The following is a 17,999-nucleotide window of genomic DNA, read 5'->3' as shown; positions in this document are numbered from 1 at the left end:
ATAATTATTTATCAGATGATCATTAACATATTCACTGTGAAACGAGTAATGTACCGACATTTGAACAGGCTAGATAGGCAGTGAAGTTTACCGCCGCAAATGTGTTAAATTATGATACCTTTTAGCTTTATTATACGGAATTTGAATTTGTCTCTTAACAGTTAATGGCTTTACTCGGCAAGGATTTTTTGTTAAATTGTGAAAATATTGCAGGGTGATAACTGGGTTAATCACGTTTTGACGCGGATTGACCACGATAATAGAAGGTAATTTAACTTCCCCAACTAGATTAAGATTTAACGCAGCTATGATGGGAGGGGTTGGTTCAAAATTAATGTTGAGTTCAGCAAACAATTGTGTACTCAATGAGACAATGAGAACATCTCATCTACGTTGCTTTTTTGTAGTTTATATGTCTTTGATGTCAAAACGACCTAAAGAGTTCCTTTTAGACTTCTTCGTCGCCACACTTTTTGGCTGGCCTTGATTTTAGACTTCAGGAGACAAGTCTGAGACAGCGTCATAGTTCAGACGATGCACTAAGGGGAAGGTAAAGTGGAATTTTACTCATCATTGATATTGAATTAAGATTCTTTATTCTTTCTAATTATTATTTAAATAAGATAGTTTCGAAAACTACATTTGTTATTTATCAATACCATATTTGATCTTGAAGTTTATAATACAAAAAGTCTATCAGCGAAACATAATAAAGAAACCAAACTAATTAAAATTTATATTTTTTAACATTATTTTAGAATGAACATGTTATTTTGTATCAAATTTTAGAGATCAGGAAAACACCCATACTACTAGCGGACTACAATGAATTTTCTAGGTGGGGATGAAAGGGAAGGAGACAGAGAGGGGAGGAGCAAATAATAAAGATAGGTTAATCCTAGCAGTTAACTTTTAATTTCAAAGTAAGTTTCATGACAGCAATAACTTTATGATAGTAGCATTGATGTTCTTAAACTTGTTCAACTTCAATATTTTCAAGATAATTAAGATTTTCCTAAGAACACTTGACTTTCTTGTCTGCGAGATGCTTCAAGGAGAGAACTTTACATCATTTACGTAGTTTTAAATTAACTATATCATCGCATCACATACTTTGTACAAACTAGCGATTTCTTTTGGTTCGATAAATAAACAACCCTTTTTTCTAGAAGACACCTATACTGTTAATAGACTAAAATATCTATCCATGGTATGGGAAAAGGAGGAAGAGGGTGATGGAGTAGAGAAGAAATACGGTACAGGTCTTGTGCACAAACTTTGTGTTTCCTAAGTTAATTTTATATCAGTAATAACTTTATGATTTACGTTTCAATGTTTTTAACCTTGCTCTCCCTCAATATATAAATGATACTATTAAGATTTTGCTACGAAATACTGCTGTCAGCATCAAGGATGGAACTTTAACAAGTCCTCCTCCTCTACACCTCCTGCCCAACTCAATGCTCACTAACAACTTTCATTTCCGCTCCTTGAATGTGTAGGAAATTAATGTGAAGATCTTTACACAGTTATTTCAACCATTTTACACAGTACCGTTAGTTACAGCTTTTAATGCTTATTTACAAGTTTCTCTGGTTTATTATTTTATAGGGTTGAAAAAACACTCAGCCCTTAGTCATCATAATGAAAATTGAAAATGTCTCACTACATTTATAGCTTATAAATTTAAAACAAATTATAGTAAAATACGAAAATTGAACTCGAAAAATATTTTTTATGAGTGCTAGCTGAAATAAAACAGTACCATTTGTGTTATTGTATAAAGTATTGTAGAACTCAATATTTGATACCTAACTTGATTGCTCTAGATATATTTATACCCAGTTCTGAAAAGCTTACTTATATCAAAAGACAACTAAGATTGATTTTATATCAGTCTTTAAGTTTGTAGTAAAAGTTGTATAATAACTTTGTGTTTGAAATCTGCATTACAGTACTGAACAAGGACTGTATACTCAGTATTTACTCAAATGCACAGTTAAAAATATATTTTACTAAAACTTAATTAATTTTCTTATAATTTTCTCACCAGTGGTTGTGGAAAAGGTTGAAATAAAAAGTGTTGTTTTACTATCTAGGTTACTTTATGCTTTAAAAACGTTAAATTTAAACCAAAAAATTATTATATAAATCAATTAAGCATTAGATTGTGCTATCATAGAACCTTATTTATAAAAAATAGTTGATTACATTTATCGGACTTTTGCAAATTACAATATATGTTGCAAACTGTCATGGAAAATTGGACACCAAGGTAGGATTTTAGCAACTTTACAGACCATTTGAGCGTAGCCTGGAGGAATTTTTGAATTAATAATACATATGTTAACTAAAAAGCCTAAGAATGTCCATCTAAAGTTTCAGTACAAACGGTCCAGTAGTTATTACATAATTGAGTAACAAAGACAGACAATAGTATAGATTATAATCGGATATCAAACTGTTTCATCACAGTAAATTGTAAAATAAACTGATCCTCTATGATGGGAGAATATTTCACAACTGTTCGTGTGAATTCTGCTTACCAACCTCGTTGCACTGCGGAACGTTAAAACCCGCTCCCATAACATCAGTTAAGTATCGTAAACAATAACCAAGTTGCACCTAAGAATGTTATTCTGTCCACTGCAAACAGTAAATCACCAAAAGACAATCACAGTTGCATGTTCAAACTTATAGAACCAGCAAACTGTGATAAACATATTTTATCTCGCTCTATTAACTACTCATTGCTTAGCTTCTGCCATTTGTGGCTTTTTAATCAACGTTTAATAAGCACCTATATGATTGCTTGAAAGCTACTTATGTTGTAAATTAATACGTGTAAACTAAAAAACTTACATGAGCTCTAAGGTATTAAAATCAAACTTAACATGGAGCTTCATTTCACTTTTCTATATTCATCTGAAACAAGTATTGAATGATTCAAAAGTAATGAAGATAGAATGGATCTTATACTTATAAGCTGAAGATATAAACTATTAATAGGTCAAATATGTATGGTATTACCTCAAAATATTACTTCAATTAGAAACATAACCAGCATTTTAGATAAATATACCCTAAACTCTTCTTAGCAAAAATGTAAATTGAAACTTTTTTTCAAAAAATCACTTATTTTGTACATTTATTATGCAATTAGGGAAGAGAGGGAGACATTCGGTAAGTAATTATAATGTCTAAAGGAATATTTTTAAATACTCCGATACACCATTAAATTGTATATATTTTGAACCAGTATTAGCCATCGACAATAAGCAGCTAAATGTGTATTAGTTTTCTTATCAGTATTAAAAACTCAAAATAATAAATTTTAATATACAGTTAAAACGGCAATACTCATTTATTTCTATCTCACTTCCCAGTTGTAATTTTAAATAGTTTTCAGACGTAAGCCTAACACAAAATAAATATAAATTTGGTTCAGAAGTTGACAAAGTGATGTAATAATCTTCTACATTTACTCGTGTAAACCTTTCATATTCCCTCCTAAGCGGCATAAAACCCTATCACATCAGTGCTTTCAAACTTAATAGCTATTCCACTTACACCGCTTTACGAAAAACGGGGCAAAGTGGAATGGAATCTTCATTGATGAGGGAATATTTTTTTGTCTCTGTCGCTGTTTTCAGAGGAAGGCACGCTCTTACGATTCCTTTTCTGCAAATGAAACACCGCTGAAGGAAATATTTCCATCACAGTTGTCACTACTACCTCTTATTATTTACATAAGTCAGAAATCAAAAGATTTCGATTTACAGAGGACCCAATTCTAATTACCTTGGGCATACAGGTGACTAAGTTGTTCCGGAAAACCATTACACCGTTTGATTTCAAAATATATTTTAAAAGCCAGTTATTTCCATTTATAGAGGTTAATATCTAACTATATCAATGAGTAATTGTAGTACTTAGCAATGTAGAGAGTGAAATCATTTTATCTTTTGCAATTGATAAAGTATTAAAAAATTCAAGATATATTTTATCAATCAGCTGACCATTAGTTTATTTAAATACCTAGCAAGTTCAGCCTATGTATTTATGATCAAGTTCAGTTTCAATTAATTGTTATAGCCTTTTGTCAATTCGCTCTGTATAGGCAAACAATTTTCCTGAAATGGGTAGTTGAAATTTTCCTAAGAAATAAACGGAACGTCAGCCGCATTGGAGTTTTAAGTGGAAGAGCATCAAAAGAGTTATAATATAAAATCAAATTATTCTCAGATCTTACTTATCTTAGCTTGGCAAATTAAAAATAACAAACTGGTCACCCAAGTACATTTCAAATCAGCGTCAACTAATTAATTACTTACAGTGACTTATTTCAGACTCTATCTACTTGACTGGCGATGATTATAACTTCACTTGTTGTGTAATACAGTCGGTTGGATTAAGGTAGAAATTGTGTCTTAAATACTATCGGAAAAAATTATTGAAGGCTTTATCTACTATCTCATTTTAACCGGCACTAAAACGAGTGTGGCTTATGATCGAGTTCTTTGTTAAGAAATTTTATTTATCAATTTCAAGAAAATTAGCTTGTATGTTGCATAGTACAATTAGTTCTACGTTCTTAGATTCAATACCTCACGTAAGAATTTCTAATGTCAGGCAACAAATTTGTTCTAATATTCGTTGCTCTATCTATTAATTACTGTAATTATTACCACAGTAGTCAGTTAAGGAAGGTAAACACGTAATTGATGACAAATGATGATCGATTTACTGGATTCTATAAAACTTTTTTAACGCAAATTATGCTACTAACGATTTGAAAATTTGAATAGCTACATTTTTCCTGTTTTTCAAGGTATAAAAATCTTTCGTACATTAAAAACAGTTGAGACAACCAATTAAGAGCTATTGTAGTTTATGTAAAATTCTGTTAGATAATTTATATGTTTCCTTTGTAATCATGTGATAGTAAATTAATTTAGAAGTACAGTAATGAGTTTAAAGAGAGTATTGTTAAAGCGTACCCACTCATTTCCTTAACGTCGCATAGTCCTCGATTAGCTGCACAAATACCTAAAAAGGTTTCTCATGTTTCAGAGAACCTTTGCTATTAACCCCTTTCTTAAGGTTGCAAAAAAATGTTTCCTTTGTAATCATGCGATAGTAATGATACGCAATAAGGTAAGTATTTCTTTAAAGTATACATATATTTTTTATTCAACAATCCATAGTTATTTAATTGGACTCTTGTAAACTATAATTTCCATACAATCAGAATTGAAATGCAAATTCTGTGAACAAAAACTTACCTAATTAAACTATATTTACACTGAATATTATATAAAACTCAACAAGGCATTACCTCCAATAAATGTATTCAACAATAACTCGGAAACGGATATTTGAAACTATTAAATATGTACGCTCCATTTAAATAATATTAATTTTGGAGTGATTTACATAATTACATGCGATATTAAATTTGTTTTATTATAGTTTACAGCGTAACAATTCTGTAAATAAATCTTGGGGAAAACACTAATGTTATCAAAATATATAATATTAATGTTGACATGTAGACGACACAAAGAGCGGTGAGCTCAGTTATTTCCTCTCTCATTTAAACATCGATAAATTAGGCAGAAATGTTTCATGAAAATATTTCATATATTGATGTTTGCAATGTGACCGAGATGAAATTCCATTTGAGCTTTATAGAGAGCAAAATTATACGAAGGGATCAGCTGTTTTTTTTTTTTTTTTTTTGTTTTTTTCAAAACAAGTTAATAGTTTTTGTTATTGATTTTGTAAGTATGATTGTACACAAATTTTAATTTATAATTAGAGTAATGAGTTTAAAGGTAGTAATGCTAAGGCGTGCCCACTCATCTCCTTAACGTCGCATAGCCCTCGATTAGCAGCACAAAAACCTAAAAAAAATTTCTCAGGTCTCAGAGAACCGTTGCTTTTAACCCCTTTCTTAAGGTTTCAGAAATATATTTTGGTTGAGGTTTGGCTTTCAGTTTTATATTCAAAATAATTTATAATAATAAAGTAGTAATTAGGATAATCTTAAATCAGGTCTAGGCAAAAATTACTGATGAGAAGTATATGAACATTGTTACAGTTCCTTTTATATGTTTGAAATATGGCTGAAATTTATTAAATATTTTATTGAAGACATATTTAAATAAAAATAATTTTTTGATTATACCTCAATTTGAAATAAATTTATGACATATAGTTATTTTAAAATGTCATAATATTGTAAATAAAATGCGTATCACGTACCATTTCCTTATATTAAGTTGATTTTCTTTTCTCTTGATGAAAAAATTAAAAAAATACCGACCTTTAATAGTGTACGTATAAAACTTTTCTAATAACAAATTCTAGTTTTACTACGTTATTTATGCGGCGTGCATATAATTGATGTCTTACTTGTAATATACTTGCAACACACTGCAATATAAATTAAATAAAATTATATTGCAATGATATTATTACGCAGGGCATTTCCCGACAATTTGGTCCAACATAGAAAACCTACACTAGACACAACAATACAAATTTTTAAATAAAGAAACATTATATTCTACATTTAGTTTCTGTCCTTATGCTTCTTTTTATCACTACCAAAAACTGTTAGTTTTACCGTTAATGTAACTTCAAACTTTGAAATTATTTTAAACTAATCAAAATGACATGAATAAAACATAATGAAATAACTTGTTTGATTCAAAATGGCTGATATTAACAGTTTTTAATGACAAGTTTAATAAAAGCTACTCATATAAAAACATTTTATGCCGAATAAAAACTATTACTATTGTAGAGATTAGGAAGAAATCCATGCTACTGACGGACTACTCACCCTACTAGGCGGTAATGGTAGGGAAGGAGAGAGAGCGAGGGATTAAATAAGAAAGACTGGAGGGAACTAGTACATCAACTTAGTAATTTCCTTTGTTAAATTTATAACAGTAATAACTTTATGATTGTATCATTTATGTTCAAGCAGTTAAACTTGTTCTACTTCGCTCTTTACAAGACATAACTTACAGGATTGCTTACGAAACAATGCCAGCTTGAAGAAAATAACTTGAATTTATTTACATTAATTAAGGTTTATTACATCATTACATGTTACATCGTAAATTCGCATTTTTCAATATGTGAAACGTGTTTTTAGATACCCGGAAGGTACTCACACAACTAAAATAATACAATTTATGTACATTGTGTGGGAAAAGGAAACATAGAATAGAGGCAACAGGACTAGTTCACAAACTTTGTATTGCATAAGTTAATTTTATGACAGTAATAACGTTCAACTTTCTGGTCGTGGTTTTGATGTCCTCAAACTTGTTGCCCTACAATATTTACAAGATATAATTAAGAGTTGGCTACGAAATGCTGCTGTCAGCTTCAGGGAAGAAACTTTAACAAGTCCTCCTCCTTCCCACCCCCTGCTCTACTAAATACACACCAAAAACTTTCATTTACGCTTTGCTTGAATGTGTAGGAAATTTGTGGAAACTTCTATTTACAGTTATTTCAATCAGTTACATATTACTGTTAGTTACAGTCCTCACAACGTATTGAAATGTTTTTCTGGTTTATTTTTGTACAGATCCCAGTAGCCTATACATTCTGCTCTTAATCAGCATAATGAAAATTAAATATTTTTCACCATATATAGCTTAATAAGTATAAATTATATTTTTTTAAATTATGTATATTGAAAAAAATTAAATGTTTGCAAGTTTCAACAGTTAAAACAGCCGATTATAAAAACAATACTATTTGTATTGTATGCAGATAAAAAAGCTAATTCCGTATCTCATTTAAATATAAATACTTCTATTTTTAGTTTAAATACAATTTTTGCTATCAATCTTGAAACATTATTGGACCTTTCTTAGATTATGGGACATCTCTAAAACTTAAAAGGTTGAAAGAATTTCACATCCTACAAAATGGCATTAAAACATGTAGTTTCAAAATGGTAGTAAAAAGTTTTTAAAATATCTCACAACCAGTTGGTCCTAAAAAAGTCTTCAAATATTGTTCTGATCTAAATTAAAAGACAAATCCTAATGGTTTCCTATTTTTTATTGAGAAATTATAGAGGTTCAACTATTTAGTTGATGATTGTATTCAAAAAGGATAAACGATTTCAAAATATTTAATTTAAAAAAATTGTAATGCCTTTAACTTGAAGCAAAATGTATTTTTTATTGTTTATTCAAGCCCGTAGAATAATGTAGAATAGAATTATTATTACATTAAATGTTTTTAACAATGATTTTAAAATTAGAAAAAAGCATGATAAAGGACAGTCACTAAATTTAAATAAAATATTTGTTTCAATTAAAATGTTTGCTTTTTCTTCTGTCTGGCGTGTAAGCTAAAAGTACAAAGAGACAATAATATATTCAATCGTATTTACTACGCAAAACTTTTAGTAACTAAGTAATCAAAGAAAGGCAATTATATATAAGTAAAGTAAACTATAACTAAATATCTTTTATAAGACCAACTGAGATATGTATCAAATACACCAAGGACAGACAACACACAAACGAATTATTGAACCTTCAAACACACCAAACCTAAGAATTTTTAGAAATTCATTGACAGGTACATGTATTGTGGAGGTTGAACTTAAATCTTTTCGGGAACAAGTACTATTTTTTGAACATGTTTGGAATCTACAACGATAAATGCCTTCTAATATTACTAAGATAAGTTACAAAAGCTCATAAGACAGGCGTGAAGTAGACACTCTAGTGTGTGGCTGACAGAACAACAAAACAACAATGACCTGGCGATCTAATGGATTACATGTTCGCAGCTCTGTCTAAATAACTAGTGCCTGCCTGGTGTACCAGCTTAATGACAAACTTGGAACTAGTTATAAGAAATACTGGTACTCTTTAATCTAAACTTTTTTTTTAAATTTTATGTACATTCCAACATGTTGTATATGCGGCATTAATGATAGGTTCACGGCTTAATGACATGGATATGTAGTATTCTTTTTTTAAAGTCGTAAAAAGTAAAATATTACTCGGTCAAGAGTAATTTGATATGTAACTTGTCCATTTGAAAACCAAATTCTCTTAATATACCTGAAGATTTTAAAAGAGATCAAATTTTGTATTAGTAATCAAGAAAATAAAGGTATTAAAGTGGTAATTTTTTTTCAATTTTGCTTTTTTACTTGAACTGTATGAGGATTACTAAAAATAAAAAAGAAAACATATGGATGTTTCAACATTTGTAACAATGGTAGAATAAGACAAGATTAGAGTATTTTAACGTGTACTATTTTATTAATTTCTTTCCATATAAGGTTCTTTTACCTTTTTAAAAATATTGCAAACCTACTTTCTGGGGATAAAACTGAGACAGCGTTTTTTTCAAATGTCCATTATCTCAAGTTAATTAGGAATAGAAGCTAAACACAGAGAGTGAAAGGAGTTTTACTAAAGAAAATCGCAATTAAAAGTTTTATTTTTGTACAGACAATAAAACTTAGAATATTTTCATCTACGTAATTTACTATAAATTATTCAATTTAGAAAATATCAGTTTATAAAATATAAATTTTATAATACAATCTACTATATAATACCTAATCATTATTTAAAATAATTTAAATCTAATGTATTGTCTATCAATGTAGAGTGTTTGAAAGTAATTAATTATTGTTAACGACAAATAGTAGTAATTATGGTAGTAAGTAATAGTAGTAATTAGTCCTTTTTCGTAGTAATTAGCTATCACCTCGGATATCGGTAATAAATTCAGCTCAGATAACGTTACCGGTCTCCTTCGCCTGATTATTTCCCTTTTAATCTGCCTCTTACAATACAACAGTTACGTTAGTAACAAATAATAAATATACACCACGATATTATTTTATGTCATGCAAGAAATTCGTATGTGTTTGTTTTAATATTCGTTGTTCTTTATAATAATCTTCATAAACTCGTGAAAACATGTAATCGCCGTCATTATTACCGCAGGAGTGAGTTAAGGAAGCCCTTAAAGTAACTGATGACAAATGATGTAAAATTTTTGGAATTTTAATAAAGTTTGTTTATAACGAAAACTACGGTACTAACGATTCAACAAATGAAATAGTACCATTTGTATTGTTAATTTAAGTGATAAGGATTTTTGTATATTAAAAATATTTTACAAGACAAATTAAAAGCTTTTGCAGTTTATTTCAAATTCTTTTCGATAATTTAGTTTTCTTTTATAACTATGTCATAGTAATGAGACGTAATTGGGTTTGAATTTATTTGAAGTATACGTGTGTACCACTTTAAAATCCACACTTGTGTTTATTGGATTCGTGTAAAGTATTGTTTCCATACAATCAAAATTAAAATAAATATACGAAAGACTATTTCAATAATTAAACTTATATTTACACTGAATATTATTATATAACAGTCAATAAAACATTGCCTCCAACAAATGTAATCAACATTAACTCAGAACCAATATTCGAAACGCTAAACAACATTTATGCTTCAATTAAATAATATTAAAAATAATATTAAACGCTTGAATGCAAGCAATATTACTTTTGTTTAATGATAGTTTACAGGGAAACAATTCTGTAAATTAATCTGTTGGAAAAGAATATTGTGAGCTCAATTTTCTACTATTATAATATTGACATATGTATGCACAAAGAGCGGTAGCTTCAGTTATTTACTCTCTGGTCTGAATAACGCTATTCGGTTAATTAGAGAGAACTGTCACGAAAATATAAAAATATTTGGTATAACGCGATGTAACAGTGACGAAATTCCATGTCAGCTTTTAAGAAAATGAAAATATACAAAGGGCTCAGCTGTTGGTTATAAGACTAATTAACACACTTTTTCTAATAATTACATTGTACATTCCAAATTTATAAGTAGAGTCATTACTCTAAAGAGTAATTTATAAGTAGAGTAATGAGTATAAAGAGAGTCAAGTGTATCCACTCTTCTCCTTACGGTCCTCGATTAGCAGCACAAATACCCAGAAAGGTTTCTGATGTTTTAGAGTACCGTTGCTTTCAACTCCCTTCTTCTGCTGCTGAAACAGGTTTTGTTTGAGATATTGCTTTTAGTTTCATAGTCACATCGTTTTAAGATGGAGACTCTAAAGACGCGAAAATATAACTTTTTACATTTAAAGTAATAATGTGGCTTATCTTGAAATCAGTCCCATGGAAAAGGGTTGAATATACGAAATGTCATAAACCTTTATGTATCAAAATGGCTGAAATGAATAAAACTTTTTATAATAGGCATATTTAAATAAAAAACAATAAAACTGTTTTGATTAAACTTCTATTTAAAACTAATTGATGTAGTATATTTAATTACTACACCATAAATGATATATATATATCACATAAAACATTCTTATATTAGGTTGATTTTCCTTGTTAGTTTACGTGTTGGGAAATGTGAAGAATTCATTCTCGTATCCATTAATTACGTACGCTGTGATCAAAAATGTTCAATATGTAATATAAATTAAATTAAATAAATAGCTTCCCAATATTTAAACGTGGGTGTTAATAGATAAGACTATGAGCAGAGGTTCTATTCTTTGTTTATTGTCTGTCTTTATGAGTTTATATTATGCTTCTGTTCTTTTATTTATTTTATTTATCACTACTAAAAGACTGTTAATTTTATTTAAATTAAAACTTGGTAATTATTTTAAACTGATGTAATCGCATGGATAAAAAACAATTAAATAACTTTTTTTAAATTGACGAAATTACAAGTTTTCTGGGACCATCAAAAGTAAAGCTTCTCGAAGCATACACTTTATTCAGAATAAAATCTATTATATTCTTTTAGGGATCATGAATACTAACAGCATACATCGTCTTTACAGCTTTAGAGAGAAAAGGATGGAGAAAATATGTGGGGAATAAATAAGAATGACAGGCTAAAACTGAAATGTAAGCTTTGGATTCCTAAGATATAAAATAATATATTTAATTAAAAAAAAAAAATAATAAAAGTAATAAATTTAGACTAAAATATATAATAACCAGACTAAAATGTTCGTACATAGTTTGGAAGAAGGAGAAATAGAAAAAGTGAGACGACAGGATAGAGAGTGTAGAACGAGTGTATAAACTTTGTATTCCATAAGTTAATTTTATGACGGTGAAGACCTTAAACTTTCATGTTGTGGTTTTGATGTTCTTAACCTTGTTCTTCTTCAATCTTTACAAGATATAATTGAGAGTTAGCTACGAAACGCTGCTGTCAGCTTCAGGGAGGGAACTTTAACAAGTCCTCCTCCTCCACACCCCTGCCCAACTCAATACTCATCAACAACTTTCATTTCCGCTCATCGTGCGTAGTTATAGTTACAGTTATTTAAACCAATTACATATTACTCCTAGTTCCAGTCTTAAGAACGTATTGAAAAGTATTTCCGGTTTATTACTGTACAGATCCCAGTTAACATTCTGCCCTTAATCAGCATAATGATAATTAAATATGTTTTAAAATATATTTTATGTAAATTTAAAAAGATATACTTGTAAAATACGTATATTGAACTAAAATATTTATCTGTTTGCGAGTTCTAGCAGTTTAAAAAAATAAAATTGTAAAATAAATACCATTTTTAAAATTTTCAGATTACAAAGTTAATTCTGTATTTTAATAAAAAAAATTGATTACTCTGATTTGAACTCTTGAAATTTAGTGCACCTTTCTTAATTTAGAGACCTTTCTTAAACTTAGAAAGCTAAAAGAATGTCACATTCTACAAAATGGCATTAAAAATATTGTTTTAATGGTAGTAAATCAAAGTTTTGAAAATATCTTGATACCCGTTAGTCTTACAACAGTTTTTAAAAAATATTGTTTTGCTCTAAATTAAATGACAAATCCTAACGGTATCTTATTATTTATTAAGAATTATGGAGTTCCAACTGTTTAGTTTATAGTTGTATGCAAATAGGACTAACGGTTTCAAGATATTTAATTTTTTAATTTAAATTTCACTAACTTGAAACAAAATATATTTCATTGTTGTTTATTCATGCCGTTAAATTAATTAAGAATCCAATTATCTTAACATTAAATGTTTTTGAGCAGTGATTTTAAAATTAGAAACATACAATTAAGGACTGATATTAAACGTAGAATAAAACATTTGTTCAATTACAATCTTTGCTTGTTTTTTTGTACCTAGTGTATGAGTGAAAAGTACATATAGATAGACGATAATATATTGTATCGTATTTACTACGAAAAAAAGTATAGTAACTAAGTAACCAACTAAAGGCAACTACATGTAAGGAAAATGTGTAAATTTCTAAGAAAAAAAACTATAGCTAGATTTATTTTAGATTTATTTAGACTAGCGGATATATGTGTTAAATACGCATAATTTAAGTCGTGTGTTGATATTTATTGACGGGTAAATGTATTATGAGAGCTCTACATAAAAATATTTAAGGGACAAGCAGTATTTTTTTGTAATGTTTGTAACAGCTGCGTTAACCTAAAACTTTCAATGCCTCTATACTATTACCTAGAGAATTTACAAAAGGTCTTAAGACAGTCGTGGAGTAGACACTCTAGTGTGTGGCGGACAGTACAACCAAACAACAATGACCTGGCGATCTAATGGATTACATGTTCGCAGCTCTGGCTAAATAACAAGTGCCTCTCTGGTGTACAGCTTAATGACAAACTTGGAACTAGTTATAACAAATTTGGTACTTTTTTAACTCATAGTTTTTCGTTATTCCCTTATATCCTAGCATGTTCTTTAGGTGACATCAGTAATAGGTTTATCGTGTAAATGACTTACGAATGTGTAGTATTCTTCTTCCAACTTTCTAAAAAGTGAACTATTATACGGTAAAGAGTAATTTTATTTTAATATCATATCCCTTTAAGTATCTCAACCTCAGGATTTTAAAACAGAATGTTTTATTATTATACAATAAACTAAAGATAATAAAGTGGCAATTTTTCCAGTTTTGTATTTTTTATTTCTCTATATGAGGATTACTAAATATAATAAAGAAAACACATTGATGTATCAACATTTTACTACAGAACTGTAGATAGTTTCTTTAACGTGTACTAATTTATCATTTTTCCGTACATAATTCTTTTATATTTTTCAAATCCTAGCAAAACTGCTTTCTTGGAATAACATTGCGACAGTGTTTTTTCCAAATGGCCATTACCTCTAACTGATTTGAGATGAAAAAATAAAGGAAGTAAATGGAGTTTTATAAAAAAAAATCACAAACTTTTATTTATTTTTACACATATAATAATACTCAATACAGCTTTTATCTACAATAAATTCATTGAATATTATTTATTTCTGGAAATATCGCTTTCTAAGAGATACATCTCATAAAACCTTTTAATATACCATTTATTAACCATTATGTAAAAGAATTTATATATAATATATTGTCATTTAACGTTGTCTTTTAAAATAATTAATTATTGATACCCATAAACATATCTGGTCGAAACTGAACTCCCTTTTCGTAGTAATTAGCTATTACCTCGGATATCGGTAATTAATTCAGCTCAAATAATGTTACCGGTCTCCTTCACCTGATCATTTCCCTATTAATCTGCCTCTCATCATACCTACGAATAAAACTCCTTTAAATAGTTCAGGAATTACAGTCATGTTGTGTGTTTTGTTACTGGAAAGTAGTTTCAACTGAACTGCTGGAAACTTTATACAGGGTGACAATTAAGTTTGGAACCTCTTTTTTAATTTTTGAACCACAATAGAAAGAAATACCAAAGTTCACACGTGCTTACTGGTGATAGTAACGCACACATCAGCCCAATTACCGACCGGATAATCCCTTTGGGGGACGGTCCACAAGGAGTCAGACAAAATTCTTAAATAGCAGCATAGGTCAAGGAGGGGAACATTTTTGAACACTTACTTTGATCACAGGTACTTAAAAATTGGTGTTTACTTGTAATACTTAATAATTTACATTGTTCAATTGTTTTAAAATTCAAATAGCTATAACTACTGAATGAATCCACCTTTTGAAGTCCGGTTTGCGGCATTGTACTCTGCTAATTAAGACCTTTAATTTGATATGCCAATTTGATAAGACCAAACTTGACCTATGCTGCTATTTAAGAATTTTGTCTGACTCCTTGTGGACCGTCCCCCAGAGGGATTATCCGGTCAATAATTGGGCTGATGTATGCGTTACTATCACCAGTAAGCACGTGTGAACTTTGGTATTTCCTTTCTATTGTGGTTCAAAAATTAAAAAAGAGGTTCCAGACTTAATTGTCACCCTGTATTGTTACTGACGCCATATCACACATCGTTACAATTTTCCAATATAATATGTGACAATTAATATTATAGTACTGGTCAATAATTGCACTAAATAAATTGTCCACAAATATAATTAACATCATATAAACGTGAATGGCTGAGCATTAGTGAAGCCTATCACTTGAGGAGCTTAAAAATTTTACTTTGTAAAAAAAACTTTGTTTGTTTTAAATTGTCTGTTTGTACGTATAGTATATATATCAAGAAAATAAACAGATTTATAGAATTATTTTTCATGTAGAACTTTATTCCTGTACAAGGAACATCGATTTTGATGGTGGTTCATGTTACTCCATAAGATTTTACTGATAGTTGCAGTTTGTATTGATCTTTTGATTAACCATGATCGCAATAACGAAACATTTTTAGTCAGACTGAGCTAATTCATATCACATTTTAACATTTCATATTTCATTGAATTGGTAGGTAAGATTTTCGTCACATTCAATCCAGTCCTTAAATATTCTGCTATGTCAGTTTGTTTTACAATAATGGACCTTCAAATTTGACTAAGCGTCATTGAAATGTATCTCTCATTAAGCTTACAAATTTTACTTGTAGTCTGCTTGGGCGCTGTAAAAATTTATTTAGTGTTTGATTTCATGTCTATTCAAAGGACATCTCGTGAACTAAATGAGCTATACACTTAGTGAAGCATGTCACACATCCGAGGTGTGGCTACTACTACTTTGAACCAGTTGGTAGCAAAAATGTAATCAAAATGTATTAATATGATATAAATTTATTTTTACAATAACTGTTTTTGCCGGCGGATCCGTACGAAATTATATAATTCGAAGTCACAATTCTAATAATTTAAAGCATTGCGATGTAATATAATGATGCTTTATGACATATTTCAAATGTAAGATGGAGTACATACACATATTATTTCAGTATGAATAATCAATAGGATAAGAAGTTAAGGGATTGACTGTTATGTCAGATTGTGTGCGTGTAGGACCGTTTATGATTCAAATTAATTTATATATCCAACGCCTATTTACTACTACTACTTTACTGGATACTGTTTGTCTAATTGGGTTGTTGAGACAATACAAGTCTACTGTAGTTTTAGTGCTTTTAAAACATGTTTATGAACATTTTGTTAGTTTCAAGTTATTATTTTCTGCACTCATAAGTGTTTATATAAATTATATTTCAAATAATATAATAATTCAAAGATTTGTAATTTATTTATTGTTAATTATTTTATTTATTATTCATTGTTAATTTATTTTATAATTCGTAGTCCCATGTCGTGATATTTATAAAATAAACTGCTACTCTGTGATGGGAGAATATTTTAGCACTGTTTACCAACCTCGTTGTACTGCAGCATGTTGAAACCTGTCCCCGTACTAGCGGTAAAGTGCCACAAACAAACACCAGCCATAACCACGGTTTCCAATAAAGACTGTTTGATAAACATCAGCTTATAAAATTGAAATAAATACCAAAGACATAAACAGTATAATGTTTAAACTTCTAAAACTAGAAAACTGTCTGAAACACATTTTACCCTTAACTTTATCATTTGCTACTTTCAGTTTGTTTGGTACTCATTTCTTAATTCCTGCCATTGTTGGCATTATTACGTTGACGTTTCATAGACTCCTGTATGATTTTTAGATGCTAATGTTGTAAATTAATAAGTATTTACACTTTGCAGAGCTGAGAACTACTAAAATCAATCTTTACACGGAGCTTTATTTCACTTTTCTATATTCATCTGAAACAAGTACTGAATGATTAAAAAAAGAACCAAATTACTTAGAATGGATCTCAGACCATTTAGATGACTCGTATGGTCTGATTATATACCTACGCGGTATAAATAAGCATCAAACCAGTGCTTTTAAACTTGATAGTTATTTCAATACCACCCCTTAGCGAAAAGCGTGACAAAATGGAGTCTCTATTGTTGAGGTATCCTTTTTGTTTCATGCCTGTCACTATTTTCAAACCAAATATTATGATTCCTTTTCACTGCAAGTGAAACACCGCTAACGTAAATATTTTCATCTCAGCTATCACATATCCACTAATCATAGTGGTTTTTGTTACCTATGAAAATTAACATTTACATAAGTAAGAAAGCAAAAGATTAATTTAATAGAGGACCCTCTTTTAATTCCCATAAGCATACAACTACCAAAGTTGTTTCGAATAATATTACACTGTCCGATGATTTCAAATATTTTTTATAAATACAATTCTTTCCCTTTGTAAGGGTTAATATTCAACCTTAGCAATGAGTAATTGTAGTACTTTGCAAGCTAATGAGTGATTTTTTTTAATTGACAATTTTTTTAAATATTCACGACATATTTTATGAATCAGATGACCATTAGTTTTTACTTAAATACCTATCAAGGTCACCCTACATATTTATGATCACATTCTGCTGCAAATTAAATGTTGTAGCCCAGAGTCAATTTGCTCTGTATACGCACACATCTTTTATGAAATCGGTAGTGGCAATTTTCTTATTAGGACGAAACTGATCGTCAGCCGCATTAATTTTGGGGATTTCGAAATGGGAGGATATAAAAAGCCTTAAAATATTAAATACAATTTTTCTCAGATCTTACTTTTTTATCTTGGCAAATTTAAAACCGATAAAT

The sequence above is a fragment of the Homalodisca vitripennis genome, chromosome 7 (genome assembly GCF_021130785.1).
Source record: "Homalodisca vitripennis isolate AUS2020 chromosome 7, UT_GWSS_2.1, whole genome shotgun sequence".
Classification (NCBI taxonomy): domain Eukaryota; kingdom Metazoa; phylum Arthropoda; class Insecta; order Hemiptera; family Cicadellidae; genus Homalodisca; species Homalodisca vitripennis.
The sequence above is the reverse complement of the archived record's forward strand: the minus strand, read 5'-3'. Positions refer to the sequence as shown.